At 45.0% G+C, this 13,639-nt stretch overlaps 1 protein-coding gene and 1 long non-coding RNA gene across 5 annotated transcripts in view; one reads left to right on the top strand and one right to left on the bottom strand.

Moving 5' to 3' along the window:
• The window catches only part of Ngf (nerve growth factor (beta polypeptide)), a 51,442-nt gene that overhangs the window by 7,366 nt on the left and 30,437 nt on the right, over window positions 1-13,639 (top strand). The window lies entirely within an intron of this gene.
• LOC102024158 lies at window positions 2,806-12,280 on the bottom strand. The gene is made up of 2 exons (XR_261722.1): window positions 12,213-12,280; window positions 2,806-2,943 (listed from the first exon to the last, which is right to left on the bottom strand). It is a non-coding gene; the product is annotated as an uncharacterized LOC102024158 (long non-coding RNA).

Raw genomic sequence — 13,639 nt, 5'->3', positions numbered from 1 at the left:
TATCTTTTTCTTTTCCCCTTTTTTTGGTGCTGGGAATCAAACTCAGGACCTTGCACTTGCCAGGCAGACACATGTGCTGCTGAGCTAGACCTCCAGACCTGACAGCTCCACTCTTGATGGTAGGCTGATAACACAGTCCCACAGCCCCTTGCATTTTGCTTTTCCTTTAGTATTTATTGTTAGATGGTGACTGTGAACTTCCCTGCAGAGCAGATGAGTTCTTTAGGTCCGCAAAGCAGAGAACATGGGTTTTTTGCAAAAACACGTACCTACTGCATAAAAAATTACTAGTTGGTACCTGAGATCAGCAATTATGCTGTTCTCTGGCTGGTTTCCTGGAATGACTCTTTTCTAACCAAATGGAATTGTCAGATATTAGTAATGTCTGAAATATTTTATCAATGATGTCCCCTCACCAGAGGGATGAACAAGAGTGGACAATTAGCAGCATGCCTCAGGATCAAGACACAGCTCGCACTGAGCCGCCTCCAAGCATCCACCAAGATTAGCAGGAGCCTGGAAAACATTTAAAGCAACTTCCGTAGAGCAGAGAAAGTAAAGTGTTAAGATTCCGTAATACATACTGGTAGTAAAATAAACTTGGTGCTATACTCTCATTAAGGAGAGAAGGAGGGGAGGAAGGAAGGAAGGAAGGGAGGAAGGAAGGAAGGGAGGAAGGAAGGAAGGAAGGAAGGAAGGAAGGAAGGAACAGAGGGAGGGATGGAGGAAAAAAAATGAACACAAAAATTTTTTAAATGCATGTAGCAAAGAAAAATGGTCACGAGGCTTTGCTTTTAAGTATGTTTTTATGCACATATATGTGTGCAAACTGCCTCATGATGGAAAATGCAATTTTTAAAAATATTAATCATAGTTTTAAAAAAGTTTGAAAACTGCTGGTATAAATGACAGAATTGTATAGAAAAGGGCAGAAAGACTTGAGGTTCATTCCTAGCTCTGTGGCTTCTGGTTGTACGACTTTGGGCAACTCGTCCTCTGAGCATCAGTGTCTTTCTCTATAAAGAGCCTCCTCCCTCAGAGGGCTGTTGTGTACATGAACTGACAAAGATGTCCGAAGTGCCCGGTACTGTGCCAGCCACCAAGGGAGAGCTGCTGTCCTAGTCCATCTTCCCCGTCCTCCTCTTTCTTCTCCTTTCCCTTTCCTCTCCTGCCCTCTTCTTCCTCCCCTTCTCGGTCTTCCTTTTCCTTCCTTCCTCCTCTCTCGTCTTCCTCTCTCCTTTCTTCCTCCTCCTCCCCACTCCCACCTCTTCCCTCCATCTTCAGCCCCTTCCTCCTATGACTGTTCCACTTTATCAAAGCTGCGCCTTTCCCTCAGTGCTTATTTCCCTGCCTTGTTCTCTGTCAACCCCAGAAAGAGGCTACAGCGATCATACTTTGTCCTTGGCCCCATCTCTTTCTTCCCCACCATGTCACCGAGGTTTCATTCTTGCAGAGCTGTCTCTCTGCGATTCTGTTCCCCTGGACATGACATGACAATGAGTGTCTAAGGGACCCAAGACCTACTTGTCTCTGTCCCTGAGAGCCATCAGAGGGATAACATGGCATTCGCTGACACTGTCACTTGGATAAGCGCTTTGGTTTTCATGTGACTACAGCGACTTTGGAAGGAGCTTCCACTCTCACTAAATTGTATCCCTGTCCTTCAGCATATTTTATAAAGTTAATGGAGCTAAGATACCATTAAAACACTGCTGTTGCCAAATGTCTAAAGACGTTCCTGCCCAGAGCAGACAGCCAAACATTTTCTCAGAGGTGCCCCCGCATGGAGATCTGAGGTTCTCTGCTGATATAAACAGCTTAAAAGCTCTCAGTGTGACCGACCACTGGAGCTGACAACTTTGGGTAAACTCAACCCTAGGCCCAGCTCAGCCTTCAGCCCAACTGAGGTGTCACTGACCTGAGCTGTTTGGCTCCTAGCAAAAGGCACATGAAAGAATCACACACACACACACACACACACACACACACACACACACACACACACACACACACACGCAGATTCTACATTAGAGCCACAAAGGTGAAGTATCCCAATTTCCTTGAGAGCCTGAATGATGTAGGCCTGAGGACAGATCAGTGATGACAGGCTGCTGGGCCTTTTGCTCACAAGGGAGCTCTGCACCCCTCCTCCTGTGTTTCCCATTGCTCCCCTGGGGCTCATTCCAACTCTGCTACTAAAAGCCGCTACCCCCAGGCTCTGTTTTCACCACTAAGACTCAAAGAGGATTATTTGTGACATTCCCTCAAAGGCTGAATTCCTGTCCAGACCAGAGATTGACTGCTTCTCCCAGGCAGTTAGTGTATCCGCTATTGGGGGGTGCAGGACAATGAGACAGAAAGAGGAAAAAGGGGCCTAATTCTAGAGGTACTTTTCACCTCTGTAAGACTGTCCTCCTCTCCCCACTTGCACACCACTAGCTGCAAAGCTAACAACCCAGGCCCGTATACATTTTAAACAACACTTATTGCAGAAGAGAGACACTTGTCACCATACTCAGCCCCACCCCCAGAGCAGGTGGGGAATATTGAACCAGACACCAGGGAGCTTGAGTGGACCACAAGCCAACCAGCAGAGAGATGTTTGAATTCATTGCTGCTGCACCTGTTTCTTAGGAAAAAGCAAACGCTGACTTACTTCTTCTGTGCCCAAAGGGAGGAGAGGGGAGGGAAAGTGTATTTCCACCCTTTCTGCAATTTGCAATGATAAATGGAATCAATTGTCCCCGGAATGATATCCTACCCACGGTGTTTCTTATGTACGGAAAGAATCACCTTTCTCTTCACCTGGGCTTGGGAGTGTTGTTTCTGTGCTTTCACAGGGAAAGTGTGAACACTTAGCAGTGTTTCCATTTTTCTTCTTGAAGATGTCAGGCTCCAAAATTTGACCCCGGATCTCATGTCTATGTGTCAGCATCTCTGTACCTTGGAAATGAAAGAAAATATTTTAGGGGTAATTTTCCCGAAAAAGAGCAAGACACATCACAAAGCAGAGGGCTTAGTAAACCAACAAGTATGTGTTAAGGTTTCTTTTTTTAAAGCATCATTTTAATTAAGCAGAAAAGGGGTTTTAAATCACCACCGTACACAGAGTGTCCACTTCTAGTCATTTAGCTTTATTAGTAATTAAGGACTTATGCAATTCTGATCAGCAACAAACTTGTCTGCAGCTATTGCTTTTATGTATTGGGAAGGAAAACTGGTAAGACTGTTGTAGGTTACTTATTTCAATCCAATAATACTTATGTTTAAGAGATGAGGGATTTATTCCTGGTTGAGAATAACTTACTGTTATTACCAGTATGTTACTTGGGCAAATCATAGAGCCTCTCTGAGCCTCTGTTTCTTATTTTGTAGAATGAGAATAACATTCACCTGCACACCTGATAGGGCCTTGCACCAAATATGTCTGATGGATGGAGAAACATCTGGATTGTAGATGTAAGAGGCCAGATGTGAAGCCCTAGACCAGGAGTGGGAGACACCAGGTGCCAGTGTCGGCTCTGCCTACAGTTGGTTGGGGAACTTGACAGTCATTTGCCTTAGAAGAATAGCTGCCCTTTCAAAGGCAGGAGCAGATGTGGAAGAATTTACAGAACCCTGGACAGAACCAGGTGCTCCTGCCTTAGCTGGGATGGCAGTTTATGCCAGGCCTTGAGTAACCTCCTGAAAGGCAGAGGCCAAGGGTACCAGGGAAAGAACAAGAATGCAGAATCAGACTTTCTAGGGTTCTAGCCCTAGGGGTAGTGTACACAATGCACGCTATGGAGGCAAGTTGCTGCAGCTCTCTGATTGTCAATATCCTCAGCTGTAAAATGAGACTAACTGCACTTACTTCTTAGTATAAAAATGAAGAGGTGGCTTTTGCGAAGTCATTTGGTTTTCTGAAACATAGGTATTGTGCGTTGTAGTACTATGGCGTCATTATTGACCCTGATAACAAATGAAGTTTGAGGAGCTCCCAGACTGCTCAGTGACCTGGCTGAGGACACTAAGCAGATGTGACAACAGTGCTAGGATGCTTCAAGGACATGAAGCACTCACAGTGTCCCTTCTCCTTTACTGATCTTCTTCCTCCCTCTCCTTTCCTGGCTTCTCTGTCTCCTCTGTCTCCTCTTGACCTCTAAATAAGTACCTGGAACTCAGTATAAGATGCTTTTTATTTTCTAGATCATTCTCTTTCATCCTCGTCAGGCATTAAATCAACATAGGATTCTAGATGTCTGTCTCATTCTGGACCTCTGCCCTGGACCCCAGGCTCTTACATTCTACTGGCATGCCTGCTTGGATATCTATTGGACCCCTCAAATTTCGAACATTTGACCCCCAACCTATTCTTCTCCTAGACTCAATTACTCTTCCCACTTTGAATAATGACATAATTATTCTCACAGAATAACCTAGAACTCTTGCTAGATTCTATCTTCCTCCTCACCTTTCATATCCCGTTCCCCAGTTCGGAATGCAATCACTCTTAACTGCCCATTACGGCCCCTCAGTCTGGGCTGCCCTCCTCATTCCCCGGGAGCTCCTCGTGGTCCTGACTGCCTCCTCTCCTGTTCCCCTACAGCCTTTTCACCCACCCACAGCCAGTGTCCTTTACTGATGGAAATCATGTTGTCATTTCCCAGACTGTAGCATCCAGTGGCTTCCCACTGTCTGTAGAACAAAATCCATACTCCTGCTGTGGTTTCATTTCAGTGTTTCTTCACTGGAAGGACCCTTTCTCCCAGGAGACATTTGGTGAAGTCTGGAGACATTTTTGGCCTTCACAAGATGGATAATACTACTGGAATCTGGTGACTAGGGACCAGGGATAGCTAAATAGCCTGCAAAGCACCGGCCAGTCCCCCACAACAAGAAGTTATCTGGCCTAAAATGTGCATAATTGTGAGGGGCAGGGACCTGCTTTAAATGATCTGAACCCTGACTCCAGCATCTCATGTCACTCTTCCCCTTGCCTGCCATGCGGCAAACCCACTGGCCTTCGGCCTATGGCTGTAACACACTGCGCTTCTCACTATCCTCGAGTGAGGATATCCTGCACCTGCTGCTTCCTCCACTGAGCACATTCCTAGCCACAGATCTGCACAGGGTTAACTCTGCTCATCGTTTAGTCTACCCAGATGCCATAGCTCAGTCACTCTATGACGGGGAGGGAAACAGAACCAGGAAGGAGCAATTTTAGCTCAGGGAGTTCGAGTCAAGAGAAGCCCAGGGGAAGAGGCAGAGAGGGGTTTGGAACGGAAGAGCAGATGTCACCAGGGACAGTGTCTCTGGCAGCTCATCCTGGTAACAAAGGGGATGGGTACTTTCTGCCTTCAGCTTGCCAGGAGCTGAGTGAGGGGGCTGTGAGCGGATGGGCCGTACTTGAAAGGCAAATGGGGAGTAAAATCAAATCACTCGTGCAGCCAGGTAAAGCCTGGGCCTGGATGGAAGTATATGAAGTAATTATTTGAAAAACAGCTCTAGGAGAATCTCGATTTCATACACTCTGCCCCATCGTCCAGCACTGGTCCTGTGCTCCAGCTGAAACATCATTACAGAAATGCCACATGTGGCCATGGGTAGTACATGTCAGGTCCCTCAATCCAGGTGAGCCCCTGCACTATCTCACAATAACAATATTTAAGGAGGATGGAGTGGAGGAAGGGTGGGTCAGGATTATGTGTCCAAGAACCCAAATTCCAGGGGATACAGATTCTGGGATTTGAAGAACATGGAGTGTCCCAGGTGCTAGGATGCCTGGCCTCAGGCACACAGATCTGGCCATCCCGTTATCTTCTCCAAGAGAGGGTGTGATCAGTGTCTGCACCCTCAGGTCCATCTTTGGATACCAACCCATGACTCTGGCTTGTTTCACTACTTGTATATTTGTGAGGAGATGACTATGTGAGGCTGGGGGGCCAACAGCTCATTTTATTAGTCTATGACTATAAGCTTAAAGTAACACACCTCAGATGCAGGCAGCTTACACCAACCTACTGAAAATATTAATATAAAAATTTACAGGCTCTAAAGAGTGATATAATGGTGATGAAATTCAGATGTGTTGGATTACTCTTCTGGCTAATTTAGCCCTGACTTAACCCATAGAAATATGGATTTTTCCTGCCGACATAGTCTCATAGCTCTCTGGGTACTGTGTACCTTGCAGGGATAGTGCAAGAGGTTGTCTACCACACTGCCCCAGAGACTAAGACACCGCAGGCTGACCATCCATCCCTGCTTCTCTAGAGCCACAGACGTGCTGCTCTAGCTTTGTGTTCCTAAAACCCAATGGTCAACTTGCCATTAGGTCCCCTTCCTGGAATACACAAGTTTGATGCTTCTTAAAACATGATCTCTGGCCCTTCACTCATATTAAGAAATACATGGCTTATAGGCTCAGACCTGTGCTTGTCCCAGGAGCAAATTCTCTTAGCAGCCATCAGATTCTTGGCATCTGAAAAGAATAAGCCACTTCCTGACAATGCATCAAGTGGAAGATGCTTTGGTCCTTCCTCCTGTGTGACAGACATTCAGTACATTACAGAAACTGCCTCTGAATCTGTTTCCTCAGTTCCTAAAGTAGAACCAGGATAACAATCATACTCCCCTTAGAAAGTAGTAATTCAAGGACAGAAGATACATAGCCCTCAGCTGAGTACTTGGCACATTAAAGCTGTTCAGTGAATGGTAGCTGTCACTGTATTAGTAAAATCTTGGCAAGTAAAATTCAGATGTCAATGACTCATGAAAATACTTTGGAACTTGAAGTCTTTATAAAGTAATAAGGCAAGAGAGTGAGGTTTGAAACTTGGGGAGAAAATCCCTATGCAAGACTTGCAGACGGCCAATATTGTGGTATCAAAGTGTGACTTCCACTCATTTGTTGGGTGGCCTTACTTACACCAGCTGTAAGGTAGAAGTAATAATAATGTCGCTGCAGTGATTGAATGTGCTAATGCTTATTAAATGGTTGACGTAGCACAAAGCACATAAGCCTCAAAAAATGGAGCTTTCTGTGGTTATTGCTATTTTCACAAGCAGTGGTCCACATGCTAGCTCCTCCACTGGCACTTTGCTGGTCAAGTTGCCACATGAGTCCAACCTGGTGGCTAAAGCTCTAGGCCAGAATTTGGGTGGGGACATGCAATACTCACCCCAAGGGTCTCTTCCTTTCACAGAGCATTCACAGCCCATAAAAGTCACTCCTACAGATTTCTGGGGACAACTCCTTACTGCATGTAGGTGGCTCTGTCATTTGTAAGGCAACGTCATCCGGTGCACAGACAGGGACGGGTCCCTTTCCTTTCTTCTCACTGGCCTGGAGTTGACCCCACCTGGCTCGCATTCCTCATTCCTGGGTGGTCACAAAAACAAGGGAGCCATGCCCCTGAAAGGAATTGAATTCACTACACAGCAAGGGGAAAGGGGCACAGAGTTTAGCTTTTGCTACCAGCCCTGCCAGAAAGTGCTGGACCAGGAATAGCAAAGAAATTCCACAGGAAAGGGTCCTCTAGATTCCTTGGATACAGAAGTAAATTGTAGGGTGTCTCGTTCATCATCAAAGCTACCAAAACTTACATAAAATGCTGTAAAGATATTTCTGCCTGTGCTGTTAAGCAAATATATCTAAAATGGAGTAATTTTCATTCTACAAAAACTGGTAAGTAGGATTAATTCTGACTGCAAGAGTGTTGCCTATCTTTGAGCTAATTATTCAGCAGAAAGTGTTCTGTCCCTGTGCACACACTATTTGGGCCTTAGGAGCTGGAAAGACTTTTTTCAGTACTGGGGACTGAACCCAGGGCCTTTGCACTGAAATACATCCCCATCCCTTTTTAAAAAAATGTTTGTTTTATTTTGAGACAGGGTTTTGCTAAGTTACTAAACTGCCCAGGATGGATTCAAACTTCCAATGCTCCTCCCTAAACCTCCCAGAGTTCCTATATTACAGCAGTACACCATGCACTGGGCTCAGACAGACACTTTAGGTTTATACCTGCCCACAAGGGAACAAGCAACTTGCATCTGATTGGAGCTTTTCATTTTAACTTTAATTCCAAAGAAGACTTTAGCCTTTTGGGGAAAGAATCTTTGGAGTAAACCTAATACCACAGCTCTGACTGTTCCGACAGATTCTTTCAGGAACCTGTATCCTTGGAAATGAAAAGGAATTGAAAACGTTTTATAACCCTTCCTTTCCCCTATTGTATGCTTCTGTCACCTGCACCTGCATGTGCCTACAACATACACACACACACACACACACACACACCACAAAAAAGTGGAGATATCGATGAAACTGCAAACACTGAAGAACTGCAGAACTTTGTGGTTCAAAGATCCATAGACTCACGCTGTTGAAAGAATCATGTGAAACCACACAGACCTTTTATTTTAATACATGAAACAAAAAGAAGGAAAGGAACCACAAAACCTAGCAGATGAAGTACATTGTCTAAAATCACAATGTGAGTGGCACAGCCCTGCTCAGGTCTCAGTTCACTTTTCCTTCTAGTCTTTTACCAGCTATTTGTCAAGCACCAACTTGTGCCAGAGGCTGTGCAGGGCACACAGGATGCATTGGTGGACAACATCTCCCACCCCCTTGACAGGACATACAGCCTTACAGTGAGCATAGCCACAAAAAACCTCCAGGGTTATCTCTGAGTTCTGTGGAAGAGAAACCCATGTCCTGTCCTGTCATGTGTCTTGAGAACAGGCAGCAAGATACTGGAGGAGATGTGATTCTATTGAGATCTGGAAAGTAGCCAGAAGGAGGAAGGATACTCAGAGATAAAGGAAAGTCTTCCTTCCTCATCCAGAAAACCCTTTCACCATGATGTGCTGTGGCAGCTCAGATGGATTCGCATCTGATCCTCCGCACTCTTCTCACCTCCACACTCAGTGAAGTTGTGTGACAACTTGAAATTGAAATGGGCCCTAGTGGGCAGATTTACACACAGAAAGCAATAAATGCCACAAATTGTGGAACCGCCCCCCCTCCAACTCTGGAGAGCCATTTTACCAACACTCCATGGGCTTCATGTGTTCTGCTGGCTTCCTGGCTGTGGGCAGCACAAATACTGTTCTACAAACCCAAAGCCTCCCCTCCCTCTTATAGAAACTTCCAAGTGCCCATTCCTGGTGAGGTTCTGCCAGCAAGTGACTTGGGCCTTGGGGCTGTTTATTTCAGACCCTGGGCCATCTGGCTCCTCCTGGGCTCAAGGACATCCCAACAAGTTAATACCATGCCACTAAGAAAGAGCCTGTTCTTGTGGTCTTTGTCACCTCCTTGCCATCTAATGATATTTATCAACCACCCACGCCTGCCCAGCTTGTATGAGACACTTGGCCAGGCAGATCTCAAGCAAGGCTTTGACCCCTCAGGAATTCAGGGCTTGGCTGAGGCTGCAGGACTGACATTGTTCTTCTTTACTATAACACAAGCTGCCCGGGGCACAGAAGCAAGGCTAGGAGTACAGCCAAGTGCATGGGGTTAGGAGATAGCACTGCTGCTGTTCCTCACAATTTGTCTCTAGGCACAGGCAACTAAATGAGTAGGATTAGAGTCCACAGTACATGTGTGTGATGTGGTCTAGTTCTAAAGCAATGGATTCTACCACCCTTGTTCTGAAGAGATCTGCCAAAGAAAAAGTGAGCTCTTACAAGGACTGTAAGAAGCAAGTATGGGCAGCATCTTGGGGTAAAGGTCTTATAGAGGTAAAGTCTTTGTTTCTAGGAAATATGTGTGCATATTCTAGTATGTCTATGTGCCTGTGTACACAAATAGGTTATAAGCACATATTCATGTGTGTGCATATGCATGTACACATGCATACCTGTATGTAGTATGCATGGGTGTGTATACGCGCATGCTTGTGTGTCTGCAGTGCACAGAATGTAAAAGGAGACGGTGACTGTTGTGGAGCAGGGCACACGCAGAGCTATCACACAGGGTGGCATGATGGAAAATCTAGGAGGAAAAGGCCAACCAGAGTTCTGATAGGCCATTTTTTTTTTTTTTTTGTACCCGGAACTGAACTCAGGACCTTGAGCTTGCCAGGCAGGCACTTGTGCAGCTGAGCTATATTCCCAGCCCTCCATCCAGAGTTCTGGTTGGGGAAAAAATTGTATACTCTGATGGATAGACAGGATTCCTGTCCCTCCAATCATCTCCCAGCTGCTAGCGGGCAGTGTCTAACACTCTTGGCCTATGCTGGAAAAGACACCCCCTGAGCAACGGAAGCTCAGCTATTTACCATCTTGATCACCACATGGAGTGACAGGGAGGTTCCAGGAGGCACCTGCCCCACCCACAGCCACATCGGAGAGTGACAGGGAAGAGCACTCCCAGATTGTAACACCTAGTCTTGAATCCATTCCTCAGACCATGAAGCTGCCTGCCTAGGGGTGGAGAGTAGGTGGAAATGAGCCAAGGTGGAAGGGCCTCAAAAGGGAGTCCTGTGTGTTTAGAGTACACAGAAGACAACAAAGGAGAGAGGCAGCTGGAAATCCCTGAGTATGTAAAGGCAGAGGTTAACACAGTGTGAGCAGCCAGGTAGATAGAAGCTGGTGGATATAAAGATGGTCCTCAACCCTGCCAAGAAGTCCTTTCCCCTCCCCATGTTCCCACTCTCCGTTAGGCTGCACAGATGACCCGCTTCCTCAGTTCACATGCTGCTCCCTTTTCCAATACTGCTTTGGAGCTTGAGGGTAGCCCCTCACCCTTCTGGCAAACCACAGTAGTTTGAGGGCCCTGGCTCAGACAGGGAGTTAATGAGACAGTCTGGAGGGGACACACAGGTTATCGGTAGAGGGACACAGCTGCGTGTGCCTGAGGAGACAGCCCCACCTGCTAATTCACACAGAGACTCCACATGCCAGACCTCAGCCCCGACGCTGGAAGCCCCCAGACACCACGGAGAGAAAGGAATCTCTCAGAGGGGATCCCTAAGAGAGAAAAGGAGCTCAAGTTTATAGCAGAGCACAGAGGTGGGGCAGCCTTGGGAAAAGTGAAGACCCAAATTACCCACTTAGCAATGACTCCTGAGGCCTGCCCTGGGGTATTAGTTACTCCACTAAAATGCTTGTGGTCTGAAGATGAAGGAGGTGTTCTTATTATGAACATTGAGATAATTAATTTGTTTGTGTCATTATGCTCATTGTCCAAAGATTGTTCATTAAGACATCTTATTGCTGATAATTGCCCAGACGTTATAGTAAACAAGGAACTGCTGCCAGTGGCAAGGATGCATTTCTAGTTCTAGAGTGAGCATTGAATGTTTACTTTGCTGCCACATAATCCCCTGACTATGGCTGGGCAGTAACTCATCAACCCCAGGTGAAGAGTGCCCTAATAAAGAGCAAATTATTCTCTATGGTCAGATCCCAAAATATGTGGGTGACAAACACAGTGGCATTGTTCCATGACTGAGCTTGTTTTCCATGTGTAGGAGGAATTCCAGACTTGAGAATTCTGCATCCAGACTTCATAAATTTTTTTTTCTATTCGAGACAAACACAACTAATGATAAAGAACAACACCAGCTTGGCATCTCCACTCCAAAAGGCTCGGGTCAAATCCTGACCTCCGTAGGGACTGGAGAGGATCCAACAGCAACCACTGTCTCCTGCTGTCAGCTGGGCCATGGCCTCCACCAGACCAACTTTCCCTTGGCTTCTGGAGAGGGGAGGCAGAGCAGATGTGTGGGCCTGCTAATGCGCTGGAGGATGGAATTGTTCTCCCAGCTTATTGAAATCAGATGCACAGTGCTCAGAGTGGCCCTGCAAACAGATGGCAGCTCCACGCAAGCACCCTCATACTGGAAAATTACAAGAGCCATGACTCCCTCTCCTCGCTGCCCTGTGTGACTGCATTTTTACCCAGTAGGCAGGAAAAGGCCTTCCCTTCTCCGCTCATGCACTGAGGGTCAGGCCCATGTCAAATAAAGAGCTCCTAGATAGCTAAAGTAATATAGTCACCACCCCCCTTATCCGCAGCTTCACTTTCCATGGGTTTAGTTGCCTGTGGTCTGCCACACTTGGAAAATATTAAATGGAAAATTCCAGAAGTAAACAATTCATTAGTTTAAAATCGTATGCATGCTGAGTAGCTTGATAAAATCTCTCAACATCGTGCTCCAGCCCACCATGACAAGAATCATCGTTTTGTCTAGCGTATCCACGCTGTATCCCCTACCCACCTGCTAGTCACTTAGCTGCCACATTGGTTATCAGATCAGCTCTTGAGTATTGCTGTGTTTATGTTCGTGACCCCTTCCTAGCTGCTTGACACTACATCACAATTCCTGCATCACGATCCACCTCGCTTCCTCTCATCACACTGCATTGTGTCATCCTACACCATCACAGGAAGGGCAAGGACAGCACAATAAAATTTTGAAAGAGTCCACATTCACATAACTTTTATTAGAGTATGTTGTTATAATTATTCTATTTTATTATTACTTTTAATCTCCTGTGCCTAAATTATAATTTAAATGTTATCCATAGTTATATTTATTTATAGTATATAGTATATAGAGAATTCAGTATTGGCCACAGTTTCAGACATCCACTGGGCTCCTAGAACACATCCCCCAAGCATAAGGGGAGATTGCTGTATAAAAATTTGAATACAATAAATAATTCAGGAAGGATGTGTCCTAAATGAGAACATTGGTTATTTCTGAGTACATAGGACTGGAATAAAAAGCAATGTGACATATATAGAATTGAGTACACTTTGAGGAGTTTACACAGGTCCTCAAATTGTATTCAACTTGTCATAAACAAACTTTGAGGTTATATTAAAATATGTTTTAATATGGAGTACATTTTTAAAATTTATCTTAAATGCTAGATAATAAGCTATTTCATTTGCTATAGATTCTAGTTTAAGACTTTAAATTTTCTTTGAGTTTTTTTACATTGAAATTAGACAATTGGGATAATACATTGAGTGAATTTGTTAGCTGATATTTTCAGATTTACATAAAACAGCAGATTGATTATAAATCTATTGTTTTTTTTTTAAATCTCCAAGTTTTTTTTTCTTTTTTGGTACCAGGAATCAAACTCACGACCTCACGCTTGCCAGGCAAGCACTTGTGCCATTGAACTAAATCCCCAGCCCTTATAGATCTATTTACAAATAGATTTACAAGAAATAAATTACTTACTCATAAGACTAGTATGAGATTTGAGATAATGCATCTAGAGTATTTCCAGTAGTCACAATACCTGACACATACAGATAAATATTGGATAGATTTTAGCTATCATTAGTACTTACTCCCTCCCTCTCTCATTCTCTCTCTCTCTTTTTCTCTATTTCATTTTCATTTTCTCTTAAAGATGATTCCAAGACCTGCAAAATAAATCAGCAAATACTAACATATTTTTTGAATTTACCGGAGATAGATGTGAGTATAAAACAAATACCCAGGGTCTAGGTCAAATCTTCTAGTCTCTGTCAGCTCTCAGATCTCTTTCCAGCTCCCCTCCAGGTAATGCTTCCTAGGATGTGGCAGGAATTGAGGAACTGAAGTGGAACTTAGAGATAGGGTCTTTTTACAGACTTCACCTCATGTCATAGAGCAGCAAAGACAAAACAAGCCCCTAGGACTGT

This window comes from Chinchilla lanigera, unplaced genomic scaffold, assembly GCF_000276665.1.
Source record: "Chinchilla lanigera isolate Chin_1 unplaced genomic scaffold, ChiLan1.0 scaffold00034, whole genome shotgun sequence".
Lineage (NCBI taxonomy): Eukaryota > Metazoa > Chordata > Mammalia > Rodentia > Chinchillidae > Chinchilla > Chinchilla lanigera.
Note: the sequence above shows the minus strand (reverse complement) of the source record. Positions and strands in the feature narration are given on the sequence as shown.